The 25,364-nt window shown below is 41.3% G+C and overlaps 5 non-coding genes across 5 annotated transcripts; all 5 read right to left on the reverse strand.

The window, feature by feature from the left end:
- Positions 1-1,756: 1,756 nt before the first annotated feature.
- Positions 1,757-1,829, reverse strand: TRNAR-CCU (transfer RNA arginine (anticodon CCU)). Its single transcript has one exon. It is a non-coding gene; the product is annotated as a tRNA-Arg (tRNA).
- A 6,968-nt stretch (positions 1,830-8,797) lies between these two features.
- TRNAR-CCU (transfer RNA arginine (anticodon CCU)) lies at positions 8,798-8,870 on the reverse strand. The gene has a single exon. It is a non-coding gene; the product is annotated as a tRNA-Arg (tRNA).
- Positions 8,871-11,077: 2,207 nt separating this feature from the next.
- Positions 11,078-11,150, reverse strand: TRNAR-CCU (transfer RNA arginine (anticodon CCU)). The gene has a single exon. It is a non-coding gene; the product is annotated as a tRNA-Arg (tRNA).
- Positions 11,151-13,357: 2,207 nt separating this feature from the next.
- Positions 13,358-13,430, reverse strand: TRNAR-CCU (transfer RNA arginine (anticodon CCU)). Its single transcript has one exon. It is a non-coding gene; the product is annotated as a tRNA-Arg (tRNA).
- Positions 13,431-18,467: 5,037 nt separating this feature from the next.
- On the reverse strand, positions 18,468-18,540 carry TRNAR-CCU (transfer RNA arginine (anticodon CCU)). The gene has a single exon. It is a non-coding gene; the product is annotated as a tRNA-Arg (tRNA).
- Between the last annotated feature and the right edge of the window lie 6,824 nt (positions 18,541-25,364).

The following is a 25,364-nucleotide window of genomic DNA, read 5'->3' on the forward strand; positions in this document are numbered from 1 at the left end:
TAGACTCTATCTGCATATTTACACATCATTTTTAATATGACTCAGAAATGTCATGCCTTTTTTTGAACAAATTATTACATGGTTTGTGAGAACGTCTAATTCAGCACTACAGCGTCTGCTTACATTCTCCATGCCTGAAAACATAATCTTCCATATGAAACAACAAAAGACTAGGAATTTTTTGTTTTTTTTGAGTGATGGCATTGAAATGTGCAGTAAGAAATAAAGTACCTTTGTCATACATAAAAAGAATAACGCAAGTCACCTCCGAGTTCATTCACCCCACAGAGGAATTCTGTCTTCGCCCACTTTCCTCCATGTGATCACTAAGCTACTCCACAACTTGCAATACCTTTACAACATACGACAGGGTGTGTTTTATCCCACACATCCATTCAAACATATATCTTTTCTGCTCAGACATAAAACAAGCACATTTCTCCATTCCTATCCTAGCAGTGGAGAAAATACTCTGCTGTGGTACTTGAACAGGTGGCGGAGTAAAGTTTGTTGGAATTGGTTATTTTATCAGCACGCTTCAGTGCTAATGTTGTTAAGAAGGAATACGCTTAGGAAACTAGATAAACATCTCCAAAATACATCTTCTTCCACCCCAGAAAGAACTCAAACCCACAATCTCTTTGTGAGTATTTGACTGCCTTACCCATTAGGCCAACGGGGTTGCACAAGAGTGCTGTTAACCAATAGCTACAAACACTTTCTAAAAATACGACACATATTCTACATGTTTGTCGCTCCCACTCAGGTATAAAAGAAGTTCATATCACCTTTAAAGAGTCCCCAGCTGTGGTGATTAAAGTTTGAAATGGCTGCATTTAAGGGAACTAGTTAATCCATCATGCTTCAGTCCCACTGTTCTTACGAGTGAAGGACCTGGTGTGGCAGACTCCTACGATATAATTTGGCCATCTTGTTTGTTCACAATATATGCACTCTTAAGGGAACAACAGGTAGTACTAACAAAGTATTACAATCTGCACCAAATGTATGCTCTAGGTTTGGAAAATTAGAGTTGGGCAAGGCTAAAACTAAACGTCTGCCTTGGCCCTTAGTTGGCATGGCAAATTTTCAAAATAGAGAGAGGACAAGCATCCCAGGCAGTGTCCCAATATATCTCTAATGTCCTTGTTGAAACCAAAGGTTGTTAAACAGGACATACAATCTACATCAACTAAAAGCAGACAAGTAAAGCTGCCTTTCACAGGTGTCCCATCAACTTCTCAGTCTAACAACACCCCGGGTGTTTTGAAAAATCTATTTAACTGCCATCATTCAAACACCACCCTGCCCTCCCTAAACTCAGTTTGGTTTCTAAGACTAGGGGCCCAGCGATAGTAGCATAAAATAGGGTGCACTGTCTTCCCATCTGCTGCACTTTTTTCGAGAAATACTTCTTTATCAACATAGCAGTTTCACATGGTATTTTTATTTATTCAACAGTTTATACATTCAAGTGGTGAAATAAGTACATGTTTTCATGCTAAATGGGAGACTGCCTGTGAGTGCTATCCAAAGGAGGACATAAAAAATGTATAGCCAGAAAGGTGGGTTGAAATCCCATTCTCCAGACTGGGCCCAAGAGAAGGATATGTAGGCAAATGTTTTTGAGTTCCAGCACTTGTGTTTTGAAGGTAGATTGATGTTCCATAGCTGCAAAGTCTATGTAAAGCAAGGGCTGAATTGTGTGGTTTGTGCTTTGAAAATGTAAAAGTCGAGAGCTGAATGTACAGAGTTTCACCCCAGATGGGACTTGAACCCACAATCCCCGGCTTAGGAGGCCAGTGCCTTATCCATTAGGCCACTGGGGTCATGTTGACACTGCTCTCCCCTGTCCTCCAAATACAAGATCCACTCCCCATCATGTGGTCTCTACCGCAGTTTAAGTCTATGGAATCACTTATACAATACATTCACAACAAGCAATCCATGGATAACTCCCCTCTCTTTAAAGTCCTTACAACTATTCAAATATCTAATTTACCCTCACCTGGAACAACAACACAATGCGGACTCTAAACTCTCCTAACTTCACTTCACATGTCACAAAATGCCCACTGCTCGAGCCATCAGGAAACATCAAGGCAGCTCAAGAAATACACCTGCACTTGCAGTTACAACAACATCAACGAGAACTAGCATTTCCTTCTTCTGATATACATATTTATAGAGAGATTTTTAGTGATCGGTGCTTAGCTGAAAGGAGATACTTATGGCAAAAGGTTTACTTTTTGCACACTGTAGATCATTACTGGAAAGATAGACTCTATCTGCATATTTACACATCATTTTTAATATGACTCAGAAATGTCATGCCTTTTTTTGAACAAATTATTACATGGTTTGTGAGAACGTCTAATTCAGCACTACAGCTTCTGCTTTCATTCTCCATGCCTGAAAACATAATCTTCCATATGAAACAACAAAAGACTAGGAATTTTTTGGTTTTTTTGAGTGATGGCATTGAAATGTGCAGTAAGAAATAAAGTACCTTTGTCATACATAAAAAGAATAACGCAAGTCACCTCCGAGTTCATTCACCCCACAGAGGAATTCTGTCTTCGGCCACTTTCCTCTATGTGATCACTAAGCTACTCCACAACTTGCAATACCTTTACAACATACGACAGGGTATGTTTTATCCCACACATCCATTCAAACATATATCTTTTCTGCTCAGACATAAAACAAGCACATTTCTCCATTCCTATCCTAGCAGTGGAGAAAATGCTCTGCTGTGGTACTTGAACAGGTGGCGGAGTAAACTTTGTTGGAATTGGTTATTTTATCAGCACGCTTCAGTGCTAATGTTGTTAAGAAGGAAGACCTTTAGGAAACTAGATAAACATCTCCAAAATACATCTTCTTCCACCCCAGAAAGAACTCAAACCCACAATCCCTTTGTGAGTATTTGACTGCCTTACCCATTAGGCCAACGGGGTTGCACAGGAGTGCTGTTAACCAATAGCTACAAACACTTTCTAAAAATACGACACATATTCTACATGTTTGTCGCTCCCACTCAGGTATAAAAGAAGTTCATATCACCTTTAAAGAGTCCCCAGCTGTGGTGATTAAAGTTTGAAATGGCTGCATTTAAGGGAACTAGTTAATCCATCATGCTTCAGTCCCACTGTTCTTACGAGTGAAGGACCTGGTGTGGCAGACTCCTACGATATAATTTGGCCATCTTGTTTGTTCACAATATATGCACTCTTAAGGGAACAACAGGTAGTACTAACAAAGTATTACAATCTGCACCAAATGTATGCTCTAGGTTTGGAAAATTAGAGTTGGGCAATGCTAAAACTAAACGTCTGCCTTGGCCCTTAGTTGGTATGGCAAATTTTCAAAATAGAGAGAGGACAAGCATCCCAGGCAGTGTCCCAATATCTCTCTAATGTCCTTGTTGAAACCAAAGGTTGTTAAACAGGACATACAATCTACATCAACTAAAAGCAGACAAGTAAAGCTGCCTTTCACAGGTGTCCCATCAACTTCTCAGTCTAACAACACCCCGGGTGTTTTGAAAAATCTATTTAACTGCCATCATTCAAACACCACCCTGCCCTCCCTAAACTCAGTTTGGTTTTCTAAGAATAGGGGCCCAGCGATAGTAGCATAAAATAGGGTGCACTGTTGTTGGAAAATGGGTTATTGGTAAGGGCAGGTAGGTACCTACACCTAGCAACAAGCCACTAACCTCCACCTAGGTACAGTTAGGTCTCAGTAAATTAATCCCAGCTCTACCCTTGGTAGCTTGGCAACGAGCGTCAAGGCTTAACTTAGGAGACAGTGTGTACAGCATTCAAATATCACAAAACAGTAATTAAATAAAACACAGGAAACAGTTTAAAAATCCAAAACCAATTTATAAAAATAGTTTATATTTTTATCTTTAAAATGACACAAAAACGAATAAAATCGGATAAAGGGAACCGGAGATATGAATTTTTAAAGAATTATTATTTTTCTAGCACTTAGAAACAAAAAGCGCCAATCGGGTCATCTGGTTGCACCTCGACCGGGGCAAAGTCAAAGTTTCAGGCCGACCGCGATGGAGCCCTGCTCGGCTACAAGTCGCGGGAGGCCTCTGTTAAAAAGTTACCTTCTGACTTAGTCATTATTTTGAAGTTTTTCTTCACTGGGACGAACCTGCCAGTTGAATCCGACCTCCTGGAGCCCTTGTCCGGATACGCGATGTAGGTTTCCTCGGTGGAGACTTTTACCTTCGGACTTAGTCGTTTTTTCGAGATGAAAATCCTTCGACCGGGGTAAACCTGGATCTTGATCCGACGTCCGTGGAGCCCTTCTCGGATACGATGGCTGGGAGGTCCCGGTCAACTTTTTACCTTCGGACTTAGCCTCTTTTTCAGAGGTTTTTCTTTACCAGGACAAACCACCAAGTCAGGCCGGGTCGCGGTTGAGGCAAGCCGGCTAGAATTTCCGCAGCGGGTCGGTCCCTCTCTGGAGCTTTTTTTCAAAAATTCTCAAATCTTTTCCAAACTTCTGGGGCTTCACCCAGATGTTCTTTTAAGGTTCTTTTGGGGTCCACAGCTCACCCCAAGGGTCCAGAAGTTCTGTGATGGTCCTTGGGGGGTGCGGACTTCAACTCCCAGAATGCACCTGACGCAAACTCCTTTTTGGCCACTGGACAGTGGTCAGCTGGTCACTTTTCAGGAGTTGGTGCAGGGGGACTCTGGATAGCAATTTTTCACCTGTAGCAAACAGGGAGTCCCTCCTTGAAGCAGTTGAAGCCAGGCAAAGTCCTTCTTGTGGTGAAGCCCAAGTGTGCAGCTGGTGCAGTCCTTCTGAGTGCAGGTTCCAGGTGCAGGCCAGGGGTCCAGCAGGGCAGTCCTTCTTCTCCTTTAGTTCTTTTCTTCTTGAAATCTGGCAGGGATCTGAGGTGTGGGGGCAGGTCTGCCAGTTTTATCCTTGCTCCTGGGTGAAAAGCAGGGGGGTCCTGGTCCTCCAATCAGGTACAGGGTCGTCCCCCTGTGATGACCACTTCCTGGGAAGTGTGGCAAAAATACATCCCAAAAGGCAACAGTCTCTAAAAATCCAACATGGCTGAATCTGATTTTTGGAGGTTACATCTGGCTAAGCCCACCCACTGGTGTGGTTAAAAATCATAAACACACCCCTCTCCTGCCCTCTCCTAATCTAATCAAGGGGGCACCTAGTTGTCTGGGGTTGCAGGATGTGGGGGTGTTACTGGGTGCTCCAGATGTCCTTCTCTGCCTTTGAAGACCAGTTTGGCAGCCCTCCCCCTTCCTGCCTCACCATCTGCTGAGGGGAGATTCTCTCCCCCAAGCACATTCCTTTGTGTGAAGCCAGGCCACTTCACACCTCATCAAGGCAGCTTGGCAAAAGCTGCTGCAGGCTGGCCAATCAGAGCACAGCAGCAAAAACAATGCAGAGCTGAAATTGGCAACTTTTTAGGTAAAGTCTAAACTTTTTACCTGAACAAGTTATATTAAATCCCACAACTGGAAGTTGTGGGATTTATTACAACAATTAATTTGATACCAAATTCTTGGTATGCAACATTTAAGGAGACTTTAAAATTTAAAATAAAGTCTCCCCATTCTAGCCTATGAAGGCCATTTACTTCCATGAGGGAAAAACGAATTTGGCTGTTTTTACCTCACCAGGGCTTATAAATCTATTTTTATAAAGTCCCTGCTTATAGTTACATGGCACCCAGCCCTAGGGGCACATAGGGCACACCTTAGGGGTGACTTATATGTAAAAATAAGGTAGTTTAAGACTTTGGAAGTACTTTTAATTCCAAAGTCGAATTTGCATATAACTTTAATTTAAAAGCAGCCAGCAAGGCAGGCTTGCTTTTAAAATGACACTGGGCACTTCAGCAGTGCACCTAGGTGTGCACCACCTATGCTGTGGTCCCTTAACCTACATGCCCTACCATATACTAGGGACTTATAGGTAGGTTAACTTAGCCAATTATAATTAGCCTAATTTGCATATCCATTTTACACAGAGCACTGGCCCTGGGACTGTTAAGCAGTACCCAGGGCACAGCCAAGAGTCAGTAACCACCAGTACCTATCCAAAAAGTGTGGGGGTGATCAGGCAAAAAAGGAGGACTTTCATACAACTGTCTTCCCATCTGCTGCACTTTTTTCGAGAAATACTTCTTTATCAACATAGCAGTTTCACATGGTATTTTTATTTATTCAACAGTTTAAACATTCAAGAGGTGAAATAAGTACATGTTTTAATGCTAAATGGGAGACTGCCTGCGAGTGCTATCCAAAGGAGGACATAAAAAATGTCTAGCCAGAAAGGTGGGTTGAAATCCCATTCTCCAGACTGGGCCCAAGAGAAGGATATGTAGGCAAATGTTTTTGAGTTCCAGCACTTGTGTTTTGAAGGTAGATTGATGTTCCATAGCTGCAAAGTCTATGTAAAGCAAGGGCTGAATTGTGTGGTTGGCGCATTGAAAATGTAAAAGTTAAGAGCTGAATGTACAGAGTTTCACCCCAGATGGGACTTGAACCCACAATCCCTGGCTTAAGAGGCCAGTGCCTTATCCATTAGGCCACTGGGGCAATGTTGACACTGCTCTCCCCTGTCCTCCAAATACAAGATCCACTCCCCATCATGTGGTCTCTACCGCAGTTTAAGTCTATGGAATCACTTATACAATACATTCACAACAAGCAATCCATGGATAACTCCCCTCTCTTTAAAGTCCTTACAACTATTCAAATATCTAATTTACCCTCACCTGGAAGAACAACACAATGCGGACGCTAAACTCTCCTAACTTCACTTCACATGTCACAAAATGCCAACTGCTCAAGCCATCAGGAAACATCAAGGCAGCTCAAGGAATACACCTGCACTTGCAGTTCCAACAACATCAACGAGAACTAGCATTTCCTTCTTCTGATATACATATTTATAGAGATATTTTTAGTGATCGGTGCTTAGCTGAAAGGAGATACTTATGGCAAAAGGTTTACTTTTTGCACACTGTAGATCATTACTGGAAAGATAGACTCTATCTGCATATTTACACATCATTTTTAATATGACTCAGAAATGTCATGCCTTTTTTTGAACAAATTATTACATGGTTTGTGAGAACGTCTAATTCAGCACTACAGCTTCTGCTTTCATTCTCCATGCCTGAAAACATAACTTTCCATATGAAACAACAAAAGACTAGGAATCTTTTGGTTTTTTTGAGTGATGGCATTGAAATGTGCAGTAAGAAATAAAGTACCTTTGTCATACATAAAAAGAATAACGCAAGTCACCTCCGAGTTCATTCACCCCACAGAGGAATTCTGCCTTCGCCCACTTTCCTCTATGTGATCACTAAGCTACTCCACAACTTGCAATACCTTTACAACATACGACAGGGTGTGTTTTATCCCACACATCCATTCAAACATATATCTTTTCTGCTCAGACATAAAACAAGCACATTTCTCCATTCCTATCCTAGCAGTGGAGAAAATACTCTGCTGTGGTACTTGAACAGGTGGCGGAGTAAAGTTTCTTGGAATTGGTTATTTTATCAGCATGCTTCAGTGCTAATGTTGTTAAGAAGGAAGACCCTTAGGAAACTAGATAAACATCTCCAAAATACATCTTCTTCCATCCCAGAAAGAACTCAAACCCACAATCCCTTTGTGAGTATTTGACTGCCTTACCCATTAGGCCAACGGGGTTGCACAGGAGTGCTGTTAACCAATAACTACAAACACTTTCTAAAAATACGACACATATTCTACATGTTTGTCGCTCCCACTCAGGTATAAAAGAAGTTCATATCACCTTTAAAGAGTCCCCAGCTGTGGTGATTAAAGTTTGAAATGGCTGCATTTAAGGGAACTAGTTAATCCATCATGCTTCAGTCCCACTGTTCTTACGAGTGAAGGACCTGGTGTGGCAGACTCCTACGATATAATTTGGCCATCTTGCTTGTTCACAATATATGCACTCTTAAGGGAACAACAGGTAGTACTAACAAAGTATTACAATCTGCACCAAATATATGCTCTAGGTTTGGAAAATTAGAGTTTGGCAAGGCTAAAACTAAACGTCTGCTTTGGCCCTTAGTTGGCATGGCAAATTTTCAAAATAGAGAGAGGACAAGCATCCCAGGCGGTGTCCCAATATCTCTCTAATGTCCTTGTTGAAACCAAAGGTTGTTAAACAGGACATACAATCTACATCAACTAAAAGCAGACAAGTAAAGCTGCCTTTCACAGGTGTCCCATCAACTTCTCAGTCCAACAACACCCCGGGTGTTTTGAAAAATCTATTTAACTGCCATCATTCAAACACCACCCTGCCCTCCCTAAACTCAGTTTGTTTTCTAAGACTAGGGGCCCAGCGACAGGAGCATAAAATAGGGTGCACTGTCTTCCCATCTGCTGCACTTTTTTCGAGAAATACTTCTTTATCAACAGAGCAGTTTCACATGGTATTTTTATTTATTCAACAGTTTATACATTCAAGTGGTGAAATAAGTACATGTTTTAATGCTAAATGGGAGACTGCCTGCGAGTGCTATCCAAAGGAGGACATAAAAAATGTATAGCCAGAAAGGTGGGTTGAAATCCCATTCTCCAGATTGGGCCCAAGAGAAGGATATGAAGGCAAATGTTTTTGAGTTCCAGCACTTGTGTTTTGAAGGTAGATTGATGTTCCATAGCTGCAAAGTCTATGTAATGCAAGGGCTGAATTGTGTGGTTTTGCTTTGAAAATGTAAAAGTTGAGAACTGAATGTACAGAGTTTCACCCCAGATGGGACTTGAACCCACAATCCCTGGCTTAGGAGGCCAGTGCCTTATCCATTAGGCCACTGGGGCCATGTTGACACTGCTCTCCCCTGTCCTCCAAATACAAGATCCACTCCCCATAATGTGGTCTCTACCGCAGTTTAAGTCTATGGAATCACTTATACAATACATTCACAACAAGCAATCCATGGATAACTCCCCTCTCTTTAAAGTCCTTACAACTATTCAAATATCTAATTTACCCTCACCTGGAAGAACAACACAATGCAGACGCTAAACTCTCCTAACTTCACTTCACATGTCACAACAAAATGCCCACTGCTCGAGCCATCAGGAAACATCAAGGCAGCTCAAGGAATACACCTGCACTTGCAGTTCCAACAACATCAACCAGAACTAGCATTTCCTTCTTCTGATATACATATTTATAGAGAGATTTTTAGTGATCGGTGCTTAGCTGAAAGGAGATACTTATGGCAAAAGGTTTACTTTTTGCACACTGTAGATCATTACTGGAAAGATAGACTCTATCTGCATATTTACACATCATTTTTAATATGACTCAGAAATGTCATGCCTTTTTTTGAACAAATTATTACATGGTTTGTGAGAACGTCTAATTCAGCACTACAGCTTCTGCTTTCATTCTCCATGCCTGAAAACATAATCTTCCATATGAAACAACAAAAGACTAGGAATTTTTTGTTTTTTTTGAGTGATGGCATTGAAATGTGCAGTAAGAAATAAAGTACCTTTGTCATACATAAAAAGGATAACGCAAGTCACCTCCGAGTTCATTCACCCCACAGAGGAATTCTGTCTTCGCCCACTTTCCTCTATGTGATCACTAAGCTACTCCACAACTTGCAATACCTTTACAACATACGACAGGGTGTGTTTTATCCCACACATCCATTCAAACATATATCTTTTCTGCTCAGACATAAAACAAGCACATTTCTCCATTCCTATCCTAGCAGTGGAGAAAATACTCTGCTGTGGTACTTGAACAGGTGGCGGAGTAAAGTTTGTTGGAATTGGTTATTTTATCAGCATGCTTCAGTGCTAATGTTGTTAAGAAGGAAGACCCTTAGGAAACTAGATAAACATCTCCTAAATACATCTTCTTCCATCCCAGAAAGAACTCAAACCCACAATCCCTTTGTGAGTATTTGACTGCCTTACCCATTAGGCCAACGGGGTTGCACAGGAGTGCTGTTAACCAATAACTACAAACACTTTCTAAAAATACGACACATATTCTACATGTTTGTCGCTCCCACTCAGGTATAAAAGAAGTTCATATCACCTTTAAAGAGTCCCCAGCTGTGGTGATTAAAGTTTGAAATGGCTGCATTTAAGGGAACTAGTTAATCCATCATGCTTCAGTCCCACTGTTCTTACGAGTGAAGGACCTGGTGTGGCAGACTCCTACGATATAATTTGGCCATCTTGCTTGTTCACAATATATGCACTCTTAAGGGAACAACAGGTAGTACTAACAAAGTATTACAATCTGCACCAAATATATGCTCTAGGTTTGGAAAATTAGAGTTTGGCAAGGCTAAAACTAAACGTCTGCTTTGGCCCTTAGTTGGCATGGAAAATTTTCAAAATAGAGAGAGGACAAGCATCCCAGGCGGTGTCCCAATATCTCTCTAATGTCCTTGTTGAAACCAAAGGTTGTTAAACAGGACATACAATCTACATCAACTAAAAGCAGACAAGTAAAGCTGCCTTTCACAGGTGTCCCATCAACTTCTCAGTCCAACAACACCCCGGGTGTTTTGAAAAATCTATTTAACTGCCATCATTCAAACACCACCCTGCCCTCCCTAAACTCAGTTTGTTTTCTAAGACTAGGGGCCCAGCGACAGGAGCATAAAATAGGGTGCACTGTCTTCCCATCTGCTGCACTTTTTTCGAGAAATACTTCTTTATCAACAGAGCAGTTTCACATGGTATTTTTATTTATTCAACAGTTTATACATTCAAGTGGTGAAATAAGTACATGTTTTAATGCTAAATGGGAGACTGCCTGCGAGTGCTATCCAAAGGAGGACATAAAAAATGTATAGCCAGAAAGGTGGGTTGAAATCCCATTCTCCAGATTGGGCCCAAGAGAAGGATATGAAGGCAAATGTTTTTGAGTTCCAGCACTTGTGTTTTGAAGGTAGATTGATGTTCCATAGCTGCAAAGTCTATGTAATGCAAGGGCTGAATTGTGTGGTTTTGCTTTGAAAATGTAAAAGTTGAGAACTGAATGTACAGAGTTTCACCCCAGATGGGACTTGAACCCACAATCCCTGGCTTAGGAGGCCAGTGCCTTATCCATTAGGCCACTGGGGCCATGTTGACACTGCTCTCCCCTGTCCTCCAAATACAAGATCCACTCCCCATAATGTGGTCTCTACCGCAGTTTAAGTCTATGGAATCACTTATACAATACATTCACAACAAGCAATCCATGGATAACTCCCCTCTCTTTAAAGTCCTTACAACTATTCAAATATCTAATTTACCCTCACCTGGAAGAACAACACAATGCAGACGCTAAACTCTCCTAACTTCACTTCACATGTCACAACAAAATGCCCACTGCTCGAGCCATCAGGAAACATCAAGGCAGCTCAAGGAATACACCTGCACTTGCAGTTCCAACAACATCAACCAGAACTAGCATTTCCTTCTTCTGATATACATATTTATAGAGAGATTTTTAGTGATCGGTGCTTAGCTGAAAGGAGATACTTATGGCAAAAGGTTTACTTTTTGCACACTGTAGATCATTACTGGAAAGATAGACTCTATCTGCATATTTACACATCATTTTTAATATGACTCAGAAATGTCATGCCTTTTTTTGAACAAATTATTACATGGTTTGTGAGAACGTCTAATTCAGCACTACAGCTTCTGCTTTCATTCTCCATGCCTGAAAACATAATCTTCCATATGAAACAACAAAAGACTAGGAATTTTTTGTTTTTTTTGAGTGATGGCATTGAAATGTGCAGTAAGAAATAAAGTACCTTTGTCATACATAAAAAGGATAACGCAAGTCACCTCCGAGTTCATTCACCCCACAGAGGAATTCTGTCTTCGCCCACTTTCCTCTATGTGATCACTAAGCTACTCCACAACTTGCAATACCTTTACAACATACGACAGGGTGTGTTTTATCCCACACATCCATTCAAACATATATCTTTTCTGCTCAGACATAAAACAAGCACATTTCTCCATTCCTATCCTAGCAGTGGAGAAAATACTCTGCTGTGGTACTTGAACAGGTGGCGGAGTAAAGTTTGTTGGAATTGGTTATTTTATCAGCATGCTTCAGTGCTAATGTTGTTAAGAAGGAAGACCCTTAGGAAACTAGATAAACATCTCCTAAATACATCTTCTTCCATCCCAGAAAGAACTCAAACCCACAATCCCTTTGTGAGTATTTGACTGCCTTACCCATTAGGCCAACGGGGTTGCACAGGAGTGCTGTTAACCAATAACTACAAACACTTTCTAAAAATACGACACATATTCTACATGTTTGTCGCTCCCACTCAGGTATAAAAGAAGTTCATATCACCTTTAAAGAGTCCCCAGCTGTGGTGATTAAAGTTTGAAATGGCTGCATTTAAGGGAACTAGTTAATCCATCATGCTTCAGTCCCACTGTTCTTACGAGTGAAGGACCTGGTGTGGCAGACTCCTACGATATAATTTGGCCATCTTGCTTGTTCACAATATATGCACTCTTAAGGGAACAACAGGTAGTACTAACAAAGTATTACAATCTGCACCAAATATATGCTCTAGGTTTGGAAAATTAGAGTTTGGCAAGGCTAAAACTAAACGTCTGCTTTGGCCCTTAGTTGGCATGGAAAATTTTCAAAATAGAGAGAGGACAAGCATCCCAGGCGGTGTCCCAATATCTCTCTAATATCCTTGTTGAAACCAAAGGTTGTTAAACAGGACATACAATCTACATCAACTAAAAGCAGACAAGTAAAGCTGCCTTTCACAGGTGTCCCATCAACTTCTCAGTCCAACAACACCCCGGGTGTTTTGAAAAATCTATTTAACTGCCATCATTCAAACACCACCCTGCCCTCCCTAAACTCAGTTTGTTTTCTAAGACTAGGGGCCCAGCGACAGGAGCATAACATAGGGTGCACTGTCTTCCCATCTGCTGCACTTTTTTCGAGAAATACTTCTTTATCAACAGAGCAGTTTCACATGGTATTTTTATTTATTCAACAGTTTATACATTCAAGTGGTGAAATAAGTACATGTTTTAATGCTAAATGGGAGACTGCCTGCGAGTGCTATCCAAAGGAGGACATAAAAAATGTATAGCCAGAAAGGTGGGTTGAAATCCCATTCTCCAGACTGGGCCCAAGAGAAGGATATGAAGGCAAATGTTTTTGAGTTCCAGCACTTGTGTTTTGAAGGTAGATTGATGTTCCATAGCTGCAAAGTCTATGTAATGCAAGGGCTGAATTGTGTGGTTTTGCTTTGAAAATGTAAAAGTTGAGAACTGAATGTACAGAGTTTCACCCCAGATGGGACTTGAACCCACAATCCCTGGCTTAGGAGGCCAGTGCCTTATCCATTAGGCCACTGGGGCCATGTTGACACTGCTCTCCCCTGTCCTCCAAATACAAGATCCACTCCCCATCATGTGGTCTCTACCGCAGTTTAAGTCTATGGAATCACTTATACAATACATTCACAACAAGCAATCCATGGATAACTCCCCTCTCTTTAAAGTCCTTACAACTATTCAAATATCTAATTTACCCTCACCTGGAAGAACAACACAATGCGGACGCTAAACTCTCCTAACTTCACTTCACATGTCACAACAAAATGCCCACTGCTCGAGCCATCAGGAAACATCAAGGCAGCTCAAGGAATACACCTGCACTTGCAGTTCCAACAACATCAACCAAGACTAGCATTTACTTCTTCTGATATACATATTTATAGAGAGATTTTTAATGATCGGTGCTTAGCTGAAAGGAGATACTTATGGCAAAAGGTTTACTTTTTGCACACTGTAGATCATTACTGGAAAGATAGACTCTATCTGCATATTTACACATCATTTTTAATATGACTCAGAAATGTCATGCCTTTTTTTGAACAAATTTTTACATGGTTTGTGAGAACGTCTAATTCAGCACTACAGCGTCTGCTTACATTCTCCATGCCTGAAAACATAATCTTCCATATGAAACAACAAAAGACTAGGAATTTTTTGTTTTTTTTGAGTGATGGCATTCAAATGTGCAGTAAGAAATAAAGTACCTTTGTCATACATAAAAAGAATAACGCAAGTCACCTCCGAGTTCATTCACCCCACAGAGGAATTCTGTCTTCGCCCACTTTCCTCCATGTGATCACTAAGCTACTCCACAACTTGCAATACCTTTACAACATACGACAGGGTGTGTTTTATCCCACACATCCATTCCAACATATATCTTTTCTGCTCAGACATAAAACAAGCACATTTCTCCATTCCTATCCTAGCAGTGGAGAAAATACTCTGCTGTGGTACTTGAACAGGTGGCGGAGTAAAGTTTGTTGGAATTGGTTATTTTATCAGCACGCTTCAGTGCTAATGTTGTTAACAAGGAAGACCCTTAGGAAACTAGATAAACATCTCCAAAATACATCTTCTTCCACCCCAGAAAGAACTCAAACCCACAATCCCTTTGTGAGTATTTGACTGCCTTACCCATTAGGCCAACGGGGCTGCACAGGAGTGCTGTTAACCAATAGCTACAAACACTTTCTAAAAATACGACACATATTCTACATGTTTGTCGCTCCCACTCAGGTATAAAAGAAGTTCATATCACCTTTAAAGAGTCCCCAGCTGTGGTGATTAAAGTTTGAAATGGCTGCATTTAAGGGAACTAGTTAATCCATCATGCTTCAGTCCCACTGTTCTTACGAGTGAAGGACCTGGTGTGGCAGACTCCTACGATATAATTTGGCCATCTTGTTTGTTCACAATATATGCACTCTTAAGGGAACAACAGGTAGTACTAACAAAGTATTACAATCTGCACCAAATGTATGCTCTAGGTTTGGAAAATTAGAGTTGGGCAAGGCTAAAACTAAACGTCTGCCTTGGCCCTTAGTTGGCAAAGCAAATTTTCAAAATAGAGAGAGGACAAGCATCCCAGGCAGTGTCCCAATATATCTCTAATGTCCTTGTTGAAACCAAAGGTTGTTAAACAGGACATACAATCTACATCAACTAAAAGCAGACAAGTAAAGCTGCCTTTCACAGGTGTCCCACCAACTTCTCAGTCTAACAACACCCCGGGTGTTTTTGAAAAATCTATTTAACTGCCATCATTCAAACACCACCCTGCCCTCCCTAAACTCAGTTTGGTTTCTAAGACTAGGGGCCCAGCGATAGTAGCATAAAATAGGGTGCACTGTCTTCCCATCTGCTGCACTTTTTTCGAGAAATACTTCTTTATCAACATAGCAGTTTCACATGGTATTTTTATTTATTCAACAGTTTATACATTCAAGCGGTGAAATAAGTACATGTTTTAATGCTAAATGGGAGACTGCCTGTGAGTGCTATCCAAAGGAGGACATAAAAAATGTATAGCCAGAAAGGTGGGTTGAAATCCCATTCTCCAGACTGGGCCCAAGAGAAGGATATGAAGGCAAATGTTTTTGAGTTCCAGCACTTGTGTTTTGAAGGTAGATTGATGTTCCATAGCTGCAAAGTCTATGTAATGCAAGGGCTGAATTGTGTGGTTTGTGCTTTGAAAATGTAAAAGTCGAGAGCTGAAAGTACAGAGTTTCACCACAGATGGGACTTGAACCCACAATCCCTGGTTTAGGAGGCCAGTGCCTTATCCATTAGGCCACTGGGGCCATGTTGACAGTGCTCTCCCCTGTCCTCCAAATACAAGATCCACTCCCCATCATGTGGTCTCTACCGCAGTTTAAGTCTATGGAATCACTTATACAATACATTCACAACAAGCAATCCATGGATAACTCCCCTCTCTTTAAAGTCCTTACAACTATTCAAATATCTAATTTACCCTCACCTGGAAGAACAACACAATGCGGACGCTAAACTCTCCTAACTTCACTTCACATGTCACAACAAAATGCCCACTGCTCGAGCCATCAGGAAACATCAAGGCAGCTCAAGGAATACACCTGCACTTGCAGTTCCAACAACATCAACCAGGACTAGCATTTACTTCTTCTGATATACATATTTATAGAGAGATTTTTAATGATCGGTGCTTAGCTGAAAGGAGATACTTATGGCAAAAGGTTTACTTTTTGCACACTGTAGATCAGTGGTTCCCAATCTGTGCGCCGCGGCTCGCTGGTGCGCCATCAAAACTAGCAAGGGGCGCCGCACACAGTTTGGGAACCACTGAGCTATTTATAGCCCTTGGGCCAGTTCGTACAAAATAAAACTACTCAGTTGTAGCAGCTCTTTTTTAATTTTGTCCTTGAGCGCCCTCTGGTGGTTAAACACAAATAAAGGGATTCTACATTTCACAATATTTAAACAGTTATGTTATAACTACATAAAAATGAGACCTGCCCATTTTACTAGGGTTACCGTCAACCAATATTTTCCCCTTACTAAAAAACCCTATGCATGCTGTAATTAAACAACTGTTACATTTTTATTTTTTACAGTTATATATAGAATTACAATACCTTCATTGGCGTCATCCCAATTCTTTTCAGGGAGAAAAATTGATGTACTCCCTAGGCCAGGCTTACATCCCCCACCCGCCAACAAAAAGTAACATAATGGGGAGCCGCAGCCAGTGGCCAATAGATCAAGGGAGCCGTGGGTCGAAAATGTTTGGGAACCACTGCTGTAGATCATTACTGGAAAGATAGACTCTATCTGCATATTTACACATCATTTTTAATATGACTCAGAAATGTCATGCCTTTTTTTGAACAAATTATTACATGGTTTGTGAGAACGTCTAATTCAGCACTACAGCGTCTGCTTACATTCTCCATGCCTGAAAACATAATCTTCCATATGAAACAACAAAAGACTAGGAATTTTTTGTTTTTTTTGAGTGATGGCATTGAAATGTGCAGTAAGAAATAAAGTACCTTTGTCATACATAAAAAGAATAACGCAAGTCACCTCCGAGTTCATTCACCCCACAGAGGAATTCTGTCTTCGCCCACTTTCCTCCATGTGATCACTAAGCTACTCCACAACTTGCAATACCTTTACAACATACGACAGGGTGTGTTTTATCCCACACATCCATTCAAACATATATCTTTTCTGCTCAGACATAAAACAAGCACATTTCTCCATTCCTATCCTAGCAGTGGAGAAAATACTCTGCTGTGGTACTTGAACAGGTGGCGGAGTAAAGTTTGTTGGAATTGGTTATTTTATCAGCACGCTTCAGTGCTAATGTTGTTAAGAAGGAATACGCTTAGGAAACTAGATAAACATCTCCAAAATACATCTTCTTCCACCCCAGAAAGAACTCAAACCCACAATCTCTTTGTGAGTATTTGACTGCCTTACCCATTAGGCCAACGGGGTTGCACAAGAGTGCTGTTAACCAATAGCTACAAACACTTTCTAAAAATACGACACATATTCTACATGTTTGTCGCTCCCACTCAGGTATAAAAGAAGTTCATATCACCTTTAAAGAGTCCCCAGCTGTGGTGATTAAAGTTTGAAATGGCTGCATTTAAGGGAACTAGTTAATCCATCATGCTTCAGTCCCACTGTTCTTACGAGTGAAGGACCTGGTGTGGCAGACTCCTACGATATAATTTGGCCATCTTGTTTGTTCACAATATATGCACTCTTAAGGGAACAACAGGTAGTACTAACAAAGTATTACAATCTGCACCAAATGTATGCTCTAGGTTTGGAAAATTAGAGTTGGGCAAGGCTAAAACTAAACGTCTGCCTTGGCCCTTAGTTGGCATGGCAAATTTTCAAAATAGAGAGAGGACAAGCATCCCAGGCAGTGTCCCAATATATCTCTAATGTCCTTGTTGAAACCAAAGGTTGTTAAACAGGACATACAATCTACATCAACTAAAAGCAGACAAGTAAAGCTGCCTTTCACAGGTGTCCCATCAACTTCTCAGTCTAACAACACCCCGGGTGTTTTGAAAAATCTATTTAACTGCCATCATTCAAACACCACCCTGCCCTCTCTAAACTCAGTTTGGTTTCTAAGACTAGGGGCCCAGCGATAGTAGCATAAAATAGGGTGCACTGTCTTCCCATCTGCTGCACTTTTTTCGAGAAATACTTCTTTATCAACATAGCAGTTTCACATGGTATTTTTATTTATTCAACAGTTTATACATTCAAGTGGTGAAATAAGTACATGTTTTCATGCTAAATGGGAGACTGCCTGTGAGTGCTATCCAAAGGAGGACATAAAAAATGTATAGCCAGAAAGGTGGGTTGAAATCCCATTCTCCAGACTGGGCCCAAGAGAAGGATATGTAGGCAAATGTTTTTGAGTTCCAGCACTTGTGTTTTGAAGGTAGATTGATGTTCCATAGCTGCAAAGTCTATGTAAAGCAAGGGCTGAATTGTGTGGTTTGTGCTTTGAAAATGTAAAAGTCGAGAGCTGAATGTACAGAGTTTCACCCCAGATGGGACTTGAACCCACAATCCCCGGCTTAGGAGGCCAGTGCCTTATCCATTAGGCCACTGGGGTCATGTTGACACTGCTCTCCCCTGTCCTCCAAATACAAGATCCACTCCCCATCATGTGGTCTCTACCGCAGTTTAAGTCTATGGAATCACTTATACAATACATTCACAACAAGTAATCCATGGATAACTCCCCTCTCTTTAAAGTCCTTACAACTATTCAAATATCTAATTTACCCTCACCTGGAACAACAACACAATGCGGACTCTAAACTCTCCTAACTTCACTTCACATGTCACAAAATGCCCACTGCTCGAGCCATCAGGAAACATCAAGGCAGCTCAAGAAATACACCTGCACTTGCAGTTACAACAACATCAACGAGAACTAGCATTTCCTTCTTCTGATATACATATTTATAGAGAGATTTTTAGTGATCGGTGCTTAGCTGAAAGGAGATACTTATGGCAAAAGGTTTACTTTTTGCACACTGTAGATCATTACTGGAAAGATAGACTCTATCTGCATATTTACACATCATTTTTAATATGACTCAGAAATGTCATGCCTTTTTTTGAACAAATTATTACATGGTTTGTGAGAACGTCTAATTCAGCACTACAGCTTCTGCTTTCATTCTCCATGCCTGAAAACATAATCTTCCATATGAAACAACAAAAGACTAGGAATTTTTTGGTTTTTTTGAGTGATGGCATTGAAATGTGCAGTAAGAAATAAAGTACCTTTGTCATACATAAAAAGAATAACGCAAGTCACCTCCGAGTTCATTCACCCCACAGAGGAATTCTGTCTTCGGCCACTTTCCTCTATGTGATCACTAAGCTACTCCACAACTTGCAATACCTTTACAACATACGACAGGGTATGTTTTATCCCACACATCCATTCAAACATATATCTTTTCTGCTCAGACATAAAACAAGCACATTTCTCCATTCCTATCCTAGCAGTGGAGAAAATGCTCTGCTGTGGTACTTGAACAGGTGGCGGAGTAAACTTTGTTGGAATTGGTTATTTTATCAGCACGCTTCAGTGCTAATGTTGTTAAGAAGGAAGACCTTTAGGAAACTAGATAAACATCTCCAAAATACATCTTCTTCCACCCCAGAAAGAACTCAAACCCACAATCCCTTTGTGAGTATTTGACTGCCTTACCCATTAGGCCAACGGGGTTGCACAGGAGTGCTGTTAACCAATAGCTACAAACACTTTCTAAAAATACGACACATATTCTACATGTTTGTCGCTCCCACTCAGGTATAAAAGAAGTTCATATCACCTTTAAAGAGTCCCCAGCTGTGGTGATTAAAGTTTGAAATGGCTGCATTTAAGGGAACTAGTTAATCCATCATGCTTCAGTCCCACTGTTCTTACGAGTGAAGGACCTGGTGTGGCAGACTCCTACGATATAATTTGGCCATCTTGTTTGTTCACAATATATGCACTCTTAAGGGAACAACAGGTAGTACTAACAAAGTATTACAATCTGCACCAAATGTATGCTCTAGGTTTGGAAAATTAGAGTTGGGCAATGCTAAAACTAAACGTCTGCCTTGGCCCTTAGTTGGTATGGCAAATTTTCAAAATAGAGAGAGGACAAGCATCCCAGGCAGTGTCCCAATATCTCTCTAATGTCCTTGTTGAAACCAAAGGTTGTTAAACAGGACATACAATCTACATCAACTAAAAGCAGACAAGTAAAGCTGCCTTTCACAGGTGTCCCATCAACTTCTCAGTCTAACAACACCCCGGGTGTTTTGAAAAATCTATTTAACTGCCATCATTCAAACACCACCCTGCCCTCCCTAAACTCAGTTTGGTTTTCTAAGAATAGGGGCCCAGCGATAGTAGCATAAAATAGGGTGCACTGTTGTTGGAAAATGGGTTATTGGTAAGGGCAGGTAGGTACCTACACCTAGCAACAAGCCACTAACCTCCACCTAGGTACAGTTAGGTCTCAGTAAATTAATCCCAGCTCTACCCTTGGTAGCTTGGCAACGAGCGTCAAGGCTTAACTTAGGAGACAGTGTGTACAGCATTCAAATATCACAAAACAGTAATTAAATAAAACACAGGAAACAGTTTAAAAATCCAAAACCAATTTATAAAAATAGTTTATATTTTTATCTTTAAAATGACACAAAAACGAATAAAATCGGATAAAGGGAACCGGAGATATGAATTTTTAAAGAATTATTATTTTTCTAGCACTTAGAAACAAAAAGCGCCAATCGGGTCATCTGGTTGCACCTCGACCGGGGCAAAGTCAAAGTTTCAGGCCGACCGCGATGGAGCCCTGCTCGGCTACAAGTCGCGGGAGGCCTCTGTTAAAAAGTTACCTTCTGACTTAGTCATTATTTTGAAGTTTTTCTTCACTGGGACGAACCTGCCAGTTGAATCCGACCTCCTGGAGCCCTTGTCCGGATACGCGATGTAGGTTTCCTCGGTGGAGACTTTTACCTTCGGACTTAGTCGTTTTTTCGAGATGAAAATCCTTCGACCGGGGTAAACCTGGATCTTGATCCGACGTCCGTGGAGCCCTTCTCGGATACGATGGCTGGGAGGTCCCGGTCAACTTTTTACCTTCGGACTTAGCCTCTTTTTCAGAGGTTTTTCTTTACCAGGACAAACCACCAAGTCAGGCCGGGTCGCGGTTGAGGCAAGCCGGCTAGAATTTCCGCAGCGGGTCGGTCCCTCTCTGGAGCTTTTTTTCAAAAATTCTCAAATCTTTTCCAAACTTCTGGGGCTTCACCCAGATGTTCTTTTAAGGTTCTTTTGGGGTCCACAGCTCACCCCAAGGGTCCAGAAGTTCTGTGATGGTCCTTGGGGGGTGCGGACTTCAACTCCCAGAATGCACCTGACGCAAACTCCTTTTTGGCCACTGGACAGTGGTCAGCTGGTCACTTTTCAGGAGTTGGTGCAGGGGGACTCTGGATAGCAATTTTTCACCTGTAGCAAACAGGGAGTCCCTCCTTGAAGCAGTTGAAGCCAGGCAAAGTCCTTCTTGTGGTGAAGCCCAAGTGTGCAGCTGGTGCAGTCCTTCTGAGTGCAGGTTCCAGGTGCAGGCCAGGGGTCCAGCAGGGCAGTCCTTCTTCTCCTTTAGTTCTTTTCTTCTTGAAATCTGGCAGGGATCTGAGGTGTGGGGGCAGGTCTGCCAGTTTTATCCTTGCTCCTGGGTGAAAAGCAGGGGGGTCCTGGTCCTCCAATCAGGTACAGGGTCGTCCCCCTGTGATGACCACTTCCTGGGAAGTGTGGCAAAAATACATCCCAAAAGGCAACAGTCTCTAAAAATCCAACATGGCTGAATCTGATTTTTGGAGGTTACATCTGGCTAAGCCCACCCACTGGTGTGGTTAAAAATCATAAACACAACCCTCTCCTGCCCTCTCCTAATCTAATCAAGGGGGCACCTAGTTGTCTGGGGTTGCAGGATGTGGGGGTGTTACTGGGTGCTCCAGATGTCCTTCTCTGCCTTTGAAGACCAGTTTGGCAGCCCTCCCCCTTCCTGCCTCACCATCTGCTGAGGGGAGATTCTCTCCCCCAAGCACATTCCTTTGTGTGAAGCCAGGCCACTTCACACCTCATCAAGGCAGCTTGGCAAAAGCTGCTGCAGGCTGGCCAATCAGAGCACAGCAGCAAAAACAATGCAGAGCTGAAATTGGCAACTTTTTAGGTAAAGTCTAAACTTTTTACCTGAACAAGTTATATTAAATCCCACAACTGGAAGTTGTGGGATTTATTACAACAATTAATTTGATACCAAATTCTTGGTATGCAACATTTAAGGAGACTTTAAAATTTAAAATAAAGTCTCCCCATTCTAGCCTATGAAGGCCATTTACTTCCATGAGGGAAAAACGAATTTGGCTGTTTTTACCTCACCAGGGCTTATAAATCTATTTTTATAAAGTCCCTGCTTATAGTTACATGGCACCCAGCCCTAGGGGCACATAGGGCACACCTTAGGGGTGACTTATATGTAAAAATAAGGTAGTTTAAGACTTTGGAAGTACTTTTAATTCCAAAGTCGAATTTGCATATAACTTTAATTTAAAAGCAGCCAGCAAGGCAGGCTTGCTTTTAAAATGACACTGGGCACTTCAGCAGTGCACCTAGGTGTGCACCACCTATGCTGTGGTCCCTTAACCTACATGCCCTACCATATACTAGGGACTTATAGGTAGGTTAACTTAGCCAATTATAATTAGCCTAATTTGCATATCCATTTTACACAGAGCACTGGCCCTGGGACTGTTAAGCAGTACCCAGGGCACAGCCAAGAGTCAGTAACCACCAGTACCTATCCAAAAAGTGTGGGGGTGATCAGGCAAAAAAGGAGGACTTTCATACAACTGTCTTCCCATCTGCTGCACTTTTTTCGAGAAATACTTCTTTATCAACATAGCAGTTTCACATGGTATTTTTATTTATTCAACAGTTTAAACATTCAAGAGGTGAAATAAGTACATGTTTTAATGCTAAATGGGAGACTGCCTGCGAGTGCTATCCAAAGGAGGACATAAAAAATGTCTAGCCAGAAAGGTGGGTTGAAATCCCATTCTCCAGACTGGGCCCAAGAGAAGGATATGTAGGCAAATGTTTTTGAGTTCCAGCACTTGTGTTTTGAAGGTAGATTGATGTTCCATAGCTGCAAAGTCTATGTAAAGCAAGGGCTGAATTGTGTGGTTGGCGCATTGAAAATGTAAAAGTTAAGAGCTGAATGTACAGAGTTTCACCCCAGATGGGACTTGAACCCACAATCCCTGGCTTAAGAGGCCAGTGCCTTATCCATTAGGCCACTGGGGCAATGTTGACACTGCTCTCCCCTGTCCTCCAAATACAAGATCCACTCCCCATCATGTGGTCTCTACCGCAGTTTAAGTCTATGGAATCACTTATACAATACATTCACAACAAGCAATCCATGGATAACTCCCCTCTCTTTAAAGTCCTTACAACTATTCAAATATCTAATTTACCCTCACCTGGAAGAACAACACAATGCGGACGCTAAACTCTCCTAACTTCACTTCACATGTCACAAAATGCCAACTGCTCAAGCCATCAGGAAACATCAAGGCAGCTCAAGGAATACACCTGCACTTGCAGTTCCAACAACATCAACGAGAACTAGCATTTCCTTCTTCTGATAAACATATTTATAGAGATATTTTTAGTGATCGGTGCTTAGCTGAAAGGAGATACTTATGGCAAAAGGTTTACTTTTTGCACACTGTAGATCATTACTGGAAAGATAGACTCTATCTGCATATTTACACATCATTTTTAATATGACTCAGAAATGTCATGCCTTTTTTTGAACAAATTATTACATGGTTTGTGAGAACGTCTAATTCAGCACTACAGCTTCTGCTTTCATTCTCCATGCCTGAAAACATAACTTTCCATATGAAACAACAAAAGACTAGGAATCTTTTGGTTTTTTTGAGTGATGGCATTGAAATGTGCAGTAAGAAATAAAGTACCTTTGTCATACATAAAAAGAATAACGCAAGTCACCTCCGAGTTCATTCACCCCACAGAGGAATTCTGCCTTCGCCCACTTTCCTCTATGTGATCACTAAGCTACTCCACAACTTGCAATACCTTTACAACATACGACAGGGTGTGTTTTATCCCACACATCCATTCAAACATATATCTTTTCTGCTCAGACATAAAACAAGCACATTTCTCCATTCCTATCCTAGCAGTGGAGAAAATACTCTGCTGTGGTACTTGAACAGGTGGCGGAGTAAAGTTTCTTGGAATTGGTTATTTTATCAGCATGCTTCAGTGCTAATGTTGTTAAGAAGGAAGACCCTTAGGAAACTAGATAAACATCTCCAAAATACATCTTCTTCCATCCCAGAAAGAACTCAAACCCACAATCCCTTTGTGAGTATTTGACTGCCTTACCCATTAGGCCAACGGGGTTGCACAGGAGTGCTGTTAACCAATAACTACAAACACTTTCTAAAAATACGACACATATTCTACATGTTTGTCGCTCCCACTCAGGTATAAAAGAAGTTCATATCACCTTTAAAGAGTCCCCAGCTGTGGTGATTAAAGTTTGAAATGGCTGCATTTAAGGGAACTAGTTAATCCATCATGCTTCAGTCCCACTGTTCTTACGAGTGAAGGACCTGGTGTGGCAGACTCCTACGATATAATTTGGCCATCTTGCTTGTTCACAATATATGCACTCTTAAGGGAACAACAGGTAGTACTAACAAAGTATTACAATCTGCACCAAATATATGCTCTAGGTTTGGAAAATTAGAGTTTGGCAAGGCTAAAACTAAACGTCTGCTTTGGCCCTTAGTTGGCATGGCAAATTTTCAAAATAGAGAGAGGACAAGCATCCCAGGCGGTGTCCCAATATCTCTCTAATGTCCTTGTTGAAACCAAAGGTTGTTAAACAGGACATACAATCTACATCAACTAAAAGCAGACAAGTAAAGCTGCCTTTCACAGGTGTCCCATCAACTTCTCAGTCCAACAACACCCCGGGTGTTTTGAAAAATCTATTTAACTGCCATCATTCAAACACCACCCTGCCCTCCCTAAACTCAGTTTGTTTTCTAAGACTAGGGGCCCAGCGACAGGAGCATAAAATAGGGTGCACTGTCTTCCCATCTGCTGCACTTTTTTCGAGAAATACTTCTTTATCAACAGAGCAGTTTCACATGGTATTTTTATTTATTCAACAGTTTATACATTCAAGTGGTGAAATAAGTACATGTTTTAATGCTAAATGGGAGACTGCCTGCGAGTGCTATCCAAAGGAGGACATAAAAAATGTATAGCCAGAAAGGTGGGTTGAAATCCCATTCTCCAGATTGGGCCCAAGAGAAGGATAT

Source organism: Pleurodeles waltl, chromosome 7 (genome assembly GCF_031143425.1).
Source record: "Pleurodeles waltl isolate 20211129_DDA chromosome 7, aPleWal1.hap1.20221129, whole genome shotgun sequence".
Lineage (NCBI taxonomy): Eukaryota > Metazoa > Chordata > Amphibia > Caudata > Salamandridae > Pleurodeles > Pleurodeles waltl.